Below are 11,164 nucleotides of genomic sequence, written 5' to 3'. Positions count from 1 at the left end.
CATTACGGTGTATTAATTGCAATTACAAAAATATCAACAGATAGTTTAATCAATTAAACTAAAACATAACTTAATGAAATTATAAATTTTTCACTTTCAAAAGAGAACTGTCTCCTTTTAGTCATTTGTGTTTATTGTGAATTTTCCATTCAAATAACTTTAAAGATTTATGTATGGCCTACATTTCTTTTTTTAATTATTCTACAGACAGTAAGAAAAATTTGATCATTTCACGATTGCCATATTATATACTATTTACTGTATATAGACCCCAGTGTTTGGCAAACGTAGTCTTCCAACTGCATCTATCAGCATTCAAATCTGTCTTAGATAAGTATGCCTTAATTCTCTATTTTATTTTTCAGAAATATTTTATGACAGAAGATTAAATTCCGGGTGCATATATTACGCACACTAAGATGAGCAGGGCAGATGCTCAATACTGGCTGCTACATGTAGATGAAAATAATCTGAGATGTCAGGCTGCAGGTTACAGGTAGGCCTAATTCCGATATTTTGTGTTGTTTCGCATAAAACGCTTTTAGTATTCCAGACCGCAATGTGGTACTGAACACATCACCTTGTCTAGTGACCAGGTTAAAAAATCACTGTTTCCATGCTCTCTGTCTTTTGTATCCTTCAGTCAGCGCCGCCCATAGGAAATGTACCACCCCATCCCCATTATTTGTCAGGGCCTCCCGTCTCGCTAATATTTTAATGAATGTTGAAATTCTGTATTGAAATGCGACTAAGACAACAAAGTAAGGAAATTTTATTGCAATGTCTGGCAACCTAGTTTGTAACTGAAATTAAAATATTACTTGGACTTGTAAGAGAAATAAAAAATATTTATAAACTTGTTCAATAATCAGTCTTCAATCAGTAAAAAATTAAGATATTTCTGTAGAATTGCGTTACCATAGGAAGGGAGGAATGCATTTACGTACTTGGTTTCTAGTCGAGTCATGTAGGCTACACTGTAAACAAAAGAAAAATTGTGTGGCGACGCTAATTTCATACCGAGTGGAAATTGCTGTGAAAGTGGTGGTCAGCGGGGAAGTGGAATCACAGGTTGTACTGGAGAAAACGATACGGAAAATTACGGTTTTTGGTAGCCTAGATTAAGAGTTTTCATAAGGTCGAGAATCAGTGACAGGTTAGGCTTTTGGTATACATATAATTATTATATTACGTCATCGTCGCCATCTTTGTTTCATCAGCGGGTAGAGTTACCAACTCTCCCATATTTCCCGGGATCTCCCGTATTGGGCCCTAATTTTTAACAGACTCCGGCTCCCGTATTTTTCTTCTCTTCAAGCATTTTTCTTCCTTATTTTTGCATAATGTAAACATTTTCATTCGAAACATTTGATTTTGCCGTGAATGATGATTTATATGATGAATTTTGAGATGCACTAAAATGTACAGTCTTTGCAGAAGGTAATGCTTACCAGAAATTGGTTTTAATGCTCACTCGTTTAAAATCAAACCATTTTAATATTATAAATTTGGAAAAACTGGCAAGCTTTATTCTAATGCTCATACAAAGAGGGTGTTTCATCTCATAAGCAATAATTGGACAGATGTTCGATACAGAAACATGATGCATCCAATCTATACAGAACTGTAAACTGCAGTCGATTTCAACTATTACGAGAGACAAAATCTATCTCAAAATATTCCAAATTTAAGTCTAGCTGCCAGAGTGTAGAATAGAGTTGCTTTTTAGTAATGAAACTGGATAATTTGTCCATTTTCTATGTTAAATTTTGTCGATTTCTTAGTCTCCCGTATTTTCTTAAAAAAAAAAAAAAGTTGGCAACCCTATCAGTGGGGTGCAATATGGCTGTATCATATTCTTCAGTAGTCCCGACATGCATGCCCTGCATGTAAGCTTTTGTACAGAGAAAGCGAGCTTTCGTAAAGTCGAGTGTTAGTGCCAGGTTAGGTTTGGTTAATTAAAGTTTTTGTATGCCTTGCATACTTACTGGTCGTTAGGTGGATACAGACATATATCTGCCTTTGCTAACGCAATTGAAAAGAATTACCAAAATAAGATGCAATTGATCTCATTTTCGGTGAGATTGTGAGCCTCCATGCTGATATGAAGGGAGTATGAATCGATATATTGTTAGAATTAGGAACCGGAAAATAATCTCTGGGTTCTGGGTTCATCCGTATTATGATGACGTTTATGCCAAAGATTAAGTATAGACAAACGTTATAAAATGTTTGTAGTTACTATGTTAAACTTACAATGTTACGCTCTTTAATAACTGTATTAACAACACACAAAGACTGTAAACAATAATAAAACGAATTTATGTTCTATCGACAATGCCAACGTTCTTGAGACAATATTGCCACCTGAGAAAATCCTAGTCATACACAAGAAGGCCGTCGACAATAATACCGTGAAATAAATTTATAAGGTGTAGCACAAAGCCACAGCCATTATGATGGCTATGACAAAGCTCTATGCGCTTCTGACATTATTGCCACGTAAAAAAAAATACAAATCCTTTTGAAGGAAGGAAAAAATCCCCTTATCCGTAATATTCGCGTACCCCCAGTATGATCTTCAGACACCCAATTTGAGAGCCATTGCTCTATAGTAATGTAACAACTATAGTAAATATAGTATGTAACAACTTTCTGTGCGGCCATAGTAATACGGAGTGCGCCGAAACAAATAGTACCGAAATTCTCGCACTGATACTGCACATGCACGTAGCGTATCCATGGTGAAATTTGTTTATCTGAACTCATTGTTGTATTGTTGATACATAGTGAAGATTTGCTAAAATGGTTCTCATAACTGAGGAAAAAGTGTTGATTGCAGAGTATTACTTCCGTTCATACGGGCTAGGACGCGCAAATGGCTCCAGTTCGAAACAAGTTTCAGATGAGTTTCGTGATAAGTTTAACAAAGCTAAGCCGAGTAACGCGGTTTTGTTACAAGTTTTTGATAAGTTTCGCTGTGCAGGAGCATCGTCACTCAAAGAAAAGGCTCCACAGATAAGCCTGTTACTGTGACAAATAATGATAATCATCAGCGACGGCTCCTGACCCAGGTGTTACAGTCTCCGAAAAGAAGTTCTCGGCAAGCAGCTTTGAAAATTGATATCAGTACAACGTCCATACACCGAATGTTCAAGAAACTTGGTGGATATGCATATCAAATCCAGATTGGACAGCGTTTGAGAATTGTGTACTGTGGTTCAGTATTAGCTATGATAAATGAGAATCCCACATACATTTAAAACATATGGTTTTGTGACGAATGTCACATTCATCTCGATGAATACATTAATAAACGGACAACTCGCTTCCTTGGTTTTGAACGGCTAGATGTTTAGACACCCCTTTATTCTGAACGTGTAACAATATGATGTGTCATATCTGCAAAAGGTGTACTTGGCCCGTATTTTGTGGAAGACGATGGTGGACATCCCCTGACTGTTAACCAGGATCGGTATAGGAACGTCATTATCACACCATTTCTGAGGGATCTGCGAAGACTTTGTCGTGCACGAAGCATCGCACGTCATACTCAATGGTTTCAGCAAGATGGAGCCACTTGCCACACTGCCAGAAAATCACTCAATTTTCTCCGGAAATATTTTGGTATACGCATAATTTCCCATGGAACAGATTTTCTATCTATTGCATTCACCTGACCTTACACCACCCGATGCGTATGTATGGGGTGTGTTAAAGGAATCAATTTTTCGACAGAACCCGCCGACAACAATTGTGGAATTGCGAGGAAAAATCTTAGAGTTTTTTTTTCGCCACCTGCAACAACCTACATTTGCACAAACATGTTTCTAAATCTACATGAACATTATGAGCAGGGAACGGATTTATATGGACTAAAAATATATGAAATATGTAAATATATATGTAGTTATTTTTACCAAAATATGGAATTAAATATGGATTTTTACCAAAATATGGAATTAAATATGGACTTAAAATTATAAAAAAATGACTATGTACGTTAAATATTGGTACATTTTAATCAAACTAAACAAAAAATATAATGGACGTACCTTATCTTCCAATGTAGTTTCAACAAAACACAATTTTTATTGTCTGTTACCATAACAATAGGTTACAAACATTTCTCTCAAGTGCTGAAAAGTGAATCTTCTTCTATTGTCTCTGAGGATAGATTTATACTGACTAAAAGAGCGTTCGACGTCACAAGAAGTAAGTGGTACATAATTCAATTTCACAATGTCTGCTGGGGATAAGTCCAAGTTAATCTTCACTGTTGATTCACCACTCATCACAGCAACAACCTTTTGTAGTTCTTCATATCCAGGGTTTTTTGAAAGTACAGTGTCCACCTTAGCTCTTACTGCATCTGCAACTTTACCTCTACCACGATTCAGTTGTTCCACAGTACTATTTATAATTTCAAAACTTTCAGATAGTGAAAGGTGCCTATTTTGGAGACTTTTGAGCGTTTTTATGATGCATGAAAATGTATGCTGAATGTGAGCTAAGTCATTCTTCACACTTATGTCACAGGTAACTGTTTTCGCAGTATCAATTGAGACTGCATCTTCAGAGTCCAATGCAAGGAGAACATTGTTAATAGAGTCTATATGTTCGGCATAATATTCAACTGCTTCTAGCCATGTACCCCATCTAGTTAAAATTGGCTTTGGTGGCAATGGAATTTCAGGGTACATTTCTTTCAACACGTTAACTCTACTGGGAGCTTTGAGAAATACTTTTTTCACTGATGAAATCAACAAATCTACTTTAGGGAAATTGTCTCTGACCACTTCTGCCACACGATGAAATGCATGCGCCACACAAGTAAAATGAGTCAATTTAGGATATACAACAGATAATGCTTGTCCAGCTTTGACCATATAAGGGGCAGCATCGCTAATAAAGAATAACACATTATCGTACATAATACCCTTTGGCCACAGGATACCCATAGCTTCGTTGAACAGTTTAACTATAGTTTTGTTATTGCACTTTTCTAGAACATCACAATGTAAAAGAATTCGTTCAGAATATTGTTCACTTAACAAACCGATAACTACATTACCAACAAGTCTACCTTCTTTGTCGGGAGTCTCATCAATGGAAACCCAAATTGAACTATCTTTAATTTCATCTCTTATCTTCTGTATTGTCTCATCGTAGATGGATGGAGCATACGTCTTCCTAAGTGTTGACTCATCCGGGATTGTATGTTGAGTATATTTTTCAAGGAATTCCCTGAAGACCTTATTCTTTAGTTTGTAGAGAGGAATATCAGCAGAGATGAGAGAACGGCACAGGTCGATGTTAAACTCAGATCTTACATTCGATGTTGTTGGTTGAGTTAAAAACAATTGTCTCTGCTTGGAATTTAGTTGTTTGTTGGCCTGATGTTTACTAGTTGTAATGTATTGTTGCACCAGGAACTTTTGTGTAGATGATACTGCACACTGACACAAATTACAAAATAATATTTTATTGTCAGTTGATAAACCATCTTCTTTAAATTCTGAAATGTAACTTGTTAGTTTTGATTTTAAATTGACTGAATGACGTACTTTTGGCATATTTACCGTCTTTATAGTATGATTTACAAAACTGAACCTATGTGTACTCTGACTGGCATTTAACTGTTGAGCTGCACAACTGAAGTCTGTTAAAAATTTTAAATTAAATTAATACAGTTTTGTAACTTACTTTCCCATTGTTGATAGGACTGCTAATTTTCAAATAACTCTGATGTTAAAGGGATTACTGAACATGTGTTTAAATCTCTATTGTTGAAATGTATTTTTAAAAGTTAATGGAATTTTGTTTTGTTTTATTGTTAAACCTAATATAATATGGACTGTTTTATATGAAATATGGAAAATATATGGAAATTAACGAAAATATGTACTAAACTCTAAAATATGGAAAAATATGGAAAATAAAAGTAGGATTTTTCAACCCTACACATTGTGAAACATAAAGATAATGCAAAATATAAATTATATTAGCTTTATAAGTAAATATGTATTTACATATAAATCCTTTCCCTGATTATGAGTATTATTTGGTGCATAATGAAAAGCATTTTGAACACGTTAGAGAAAAGTGAGCCATTTTCATGTTCATAGTAAAAATTTTCAGTTCAATAAAATATATTTTCAGTACTGTTTGTTTTGGCGCATATTGTATTATAATTGTTATATTTAGGACTATTGATAATTATGTGCCATTCTATGATCAATAAGAAACGTTTTACAATAAGTCCTAACACAAAGAAAAACTTATGCTGTTATTTAATTTGTAATTGTTGTGTTTATTTTTGTATATTTTTCAGACGAGTGAAAAGTGACGTTACAAGCTATAATTTTCAGTATCTACTTTGCTATTTATGGATGAATACATTTTTTTCTTTTTCTTCTTTCTTATTAGCGAAAATTAATTTATTTTTAGTTTTATAAATGTATTGGCCAAGTAAAAGCTTTTCTGCACAAAAACTTTTCATATTAAGACGCTTTAATTTCAATTTTGCAGAGGGTTGAAAGACTACCTTGTATCCAATGGACTAAAGTTAAACAAGTGGAAAGATACGGGCCTTATTAAAGAACTTACTACATCAAATGGAACAAAAATGCTGTTCGGAAGATGTGTTCAGTACTCCAAAATAGGTATAAATCAGACGAAAGTATCTTCAGAATTACAAAGAAATCAACCAAAATCAAGGAAAATGTTTGAGTCTGAAACTATTTTGAAACCGAATATGAATTCCATAACACAAAGACTACGAAGGTCATCTGCTAATTCTCCAACAGAGAGAATAAAATCTGCAGGAACTTATCGAACAGGGGGCACAGCGGATTTCATCTGTACACATAGAAGAAAAATGAACAGTTCACAACCGGCACGAGAAGAAAATGACTCAAAAACAGTGGTCATATCCGCAGAGAAATATAGAATGGAGGTTACAGTCACAAACACTTCCAGACCTAAATCTGCACGAGTCCTTTCTGCAAACAAGCCTATTATGCACCCACTGCGCAGAGCCAAGACCATTTATATAAACACTGCAGCAGAACTAGCTGTAACTTCAATATCTGCGGTTGATACCAAAACAAAAGTTTCTAAATGTGATAGTCCAAACCAGATTTCGAAGCTTGAATCATCAACAAAGAAAATAGTAGACCAGAAATCAGCAAATAATACTTTTTCAGTTAATTATTCCACTAGGAAGACGGCGGCGGGGTATGCCGAAGAAAAAGTTAAAGTGAATGCTACAAAAAAGCCAGAGGAAAAGAAAAGCTGCAGATCAACTTTACATTCATCAGGGAAAGATAATAGAAATGTCAATGTTAGTGAAGTGAAGAAAAGAACACTTGATACAAGAAAGCAATCTGGGAAAACGTCCACTTCAACAAAATCGCACGTTTCTAGTGCAAAGCCCAAAGGAAGTAACACGACACCTGCTTTAGTAGATTCTCTAGCATGTGTTGGAGGCTCCAGAGGTCGCAGTACAATGGAAACTATCACAGAGCGTATCCCAGTTACCTCTCTGGCATTAGAAGAAACATTGCCGACGGTTGAGGCTGAACCAGAGACAATAATCCTGCATCGAAATTTGTGTATGGTGTCTTCAGAAGAGATCGACGTTCGCTTGAAAATCGAAGAGTCTCTACAAGACGTCAAACTTTCTGATGAAATGCAATGCCCTGCCTTGATTTCTATGGAAGATCAGCTGATACCTGAGACTCCTGCGGACTTTTCTATTCAAGAACATCGAGAGAAAGGATCTTCCCTGAAGAAAGAAGACAACGTTGTTGACGTCAATCTTTCTGATGAAAAGCAATGCCCTGTCTCGATTTCTATGAAAGGTCAGCAGATACCTGAGACTCCTGAGGAATTTTCTATTCAAGAACATCAAGAGAAAGGATCTTCGCTGAAGAAAGAAGACAACATTGTTGACGTCAAACTTTCTGATGAAAAGCAATGCCCTGTCTTGATTTCTATGGAAGATCGGCAGATATGTGAGGACCCTGCGGAATTTTCTATTCAAGAACATCAAGAGAATGAATCTTCGCTGAAGAAAGAAGACAACGTTGTTGACGTCAATCTTTCTGATGAAAATCAATGTCCTGTCTCGATTTCTATGAAAGATCAGCAGATACCTGAGACTCCTGCGGAATTTTTTATTCAAGAACGTCTAGAGAAAGGATCTTCGCTGAAGAAAGAAGACAACGTTGTTGATGTCAAACTTTCTGATGAAAAGCAATGCCCTGTCTTGATTTCTATAGAAGATCAGCAGATACCTGAGGCCCCTGCGGAATTTTCTATTCAAGAACATCAGGAGGAAGGGTCTTCGCTGAAGAAAGAAGACAACGTTGTTGACATCAGGTCAGTTCTAATCGATGAAGAAAACAAAGTTATTGAATTGCCCCTCAAGAATGGAACTAACAAAGCTAATGAAAAATTACTTCTAAAAGACGAAGCCAACAAAGCTGGAGTTAAATTCCCTCCGAAGAACGAAGTCAATAAAACTGATATTGAATCTTCTAGCGAGAATGAAGCTAACAGAGCTGATGTTGAATTTCGCCTTAAAAATCAAAGCAGCACAGCTAATAGTACGTCTTATGTTAAGAATGAAGCCAGTAGACCAACAGATGAATATGAATCAAACATAGTTGAAAATAAATCTGTCGCGAATGAAATTAACATAGTTGGTGTTGAATCCGCTCTCAAGATTCAAGTCAACACAGTCAATATTGATTTTCCTCTAAAGAATAAATCCAACATAATTGATAACACATTTCTGGATAATGAAGCCAATGTGGCTGAAGTTGAATCTTCTGTCGAGAATGACATCAAAATAGTTCATGTTAAATCTTTCCTTCGGAGTGAAGTGAACACAGTTAACACTGAATTCTTTCTGAATAATGAAACCAACGTAATTAATGTTAAATTCCCTTCTGAGAATGAAGATCAAGAAGCTTATTTTAAATCCTATATCAATAATGAAGCTAATTCAGGTGACGTTGAATCTTCTCTCATCACAGGTGATGTCGAGTCCTCTCTAAAAAATGAAACTGAAAATATTAATAGCACATCCTGTGATACATTTCAGCAAAAGGAATCCACAGATGAGTGGTTGAGCTTTGAAATAAATGCTAAGTCATCCCGTTCAAACCCTGAAGTGTCGTCTAGAATACTCAGCAATTTTTGTGACAGAGAGACGTCTTCCGACTCGCTGAATCTTTGTCCAATATCTAGTGTCCACTCATCCACATCCACAGCTTCGTCAACTTACTTGACTCCAGCAGGATCTCAATCTACTCTCATCCCTTAGTCACAGCTGTGGTCAGTGAAATTGTTCGTATTTGTATTGGTGAGTGAATTTAATAACTGAAAGGAGTGATTTTTTTGTGTTATATCACAGTATTACTCTTCAGTTTGTCTTTTTTTATATAGAATTTACAATATTTTGAAATATATTACACAGATGTACTTTTGTCAGTTTCTTTTTATAATACGCTATTATTCCAGTTTAATTTGTTTAATTGGTTGAGCTTTGGATATTGTACAGAGTGTCTGACTCTAGCTGTTCAAAAATTGTTTTAGGTATCACGCACAACAAGACTAAGGGATAGACACAATACTTTTCATCGTTGAAATTCTCTAACTTTCAGCGCTTGAATTTTAGTTTAAGATATGCATCGACTCTTCGAGTAAAAATTCATAATTTCTCTTCAATCTAATTCAAAATTCACTTACTACTTTCTAATGGGACTTGCATTCGGGAGGTCCGTGGTTCGATTCCTGGACCGATCAATATGTTTGTGGTTTTTCCGTAGTTTTCCACAGTTACTTAGGCAAATGCCGGGTTGGAAATTTCATTGCCACGGTCCATTTTCCCTTCCCCTCCCGTGTAGAAAAAGAATTTAGATATTCATCATCCATCTTTTTTATCTCGTTCAATAGCCATATTCAGGTCAAAGAGCATGTCTTCATCCATTTACCGTTCCTGAGTTCCCAGTCTTCCGCAATATCCCTGGCAGGATTCATTCCTTAAGAGCACTTCCAAGGACGCTTCGACACCTTGGAAGGGCCGTTGGAATGGTTCCTGTGCTGCTTGATCACCTTGGCGGTTTGAACTTGAAGAGGGGGAGGGTAGGAGGTGTGTCAAAGTACTTCTGAAACACCATGTATACATAATCGTATATTTAACTAAATCATTATGCTTGCATTTGAATGCAATAAAACCGAGAAGTATACTATTTCAGGAACATGTTTATATTCTATTTAGAAAATACGGTATGCAGAAAAATAAACGACACTGAAATTATTGCTCATCTTCTGTCCACGTTTCCTTAGCAACGAAGTATTTATTTATTATATATAATAGTTTGACATATTGTGAATTCAGTGTTGTGTTAATTTCTGCAACTATGATTCTCACAACAGAGGAGAAGGTGTCTATCGTGAAACATTATTTCCGGTCATACGAAGGAGGACGTCAGAATGGGCCAAGTTTGCTTCACGTTAAAAAGCAATACGAGGAGCGGTTTAATAAGGACGTACAGAACAATGTTAGCTGTCATTTAGAAGTTCCGTCATAAGGGATCAGCCTTATGTTAACGAAAGGGGACAACAGGGCGCCCAAGAATTGTCACCACAAACGAGAATCATGGACAACTTCTCCAACAGCTGTTACAGTCCCCAAAGAGTAATCTACAACGAACATCGCTGAAACTTGGTTTGAGCGATAGATCTGTTCGGCGGATGTTTAAAGAGCTGGGTGGATTTGCATACCGCATTCAAGTTGTTCAGCGTCTAACAGAGGCCGATTACAGCGAGCCCGATTACAGTATTGCAGCCGAGTAGTGTCCATAACGTATCAAATCCAGATTTATTCTGTAACATATGATTTTCAGATGAGAGCCATATTCACCTTGATGGCTACATCAACCGACAAACGACTCGTTTTTTAGGATTTGAACGGCCTGATGTCGTTATACGGAAACCACTGCACAGTGCGCTTGTCGATTTGGTGCGCCGTGATCGGTCGTGGAATATGGGCCCTTATTTCGTCGAGGATGCTGCACAGAATAAAAAACAGTAAACCAGAGACCTCATTATTACCCCCCCATTTGTGCGGGATTTAGGCCCTTTTTGTCGC

This window comes from Periplaneta americana, chromosome 15 (genome assembly GCF_040183065.1).
Source record: "Periplaneta americana isolate PAMFEO1 chromosome 15, P.americana_PAMFEO1_priV1, whole genome shotgun sequence".
Taxonomy (NCBI): Eukaryota; Metazoa; Arthropoda; class Insecta; order Blattodea; family Blattidae; genus Periplaneta; species Periplaneta americana.
Note: the sequence above shows the minus strand (reverse complement) of the source record.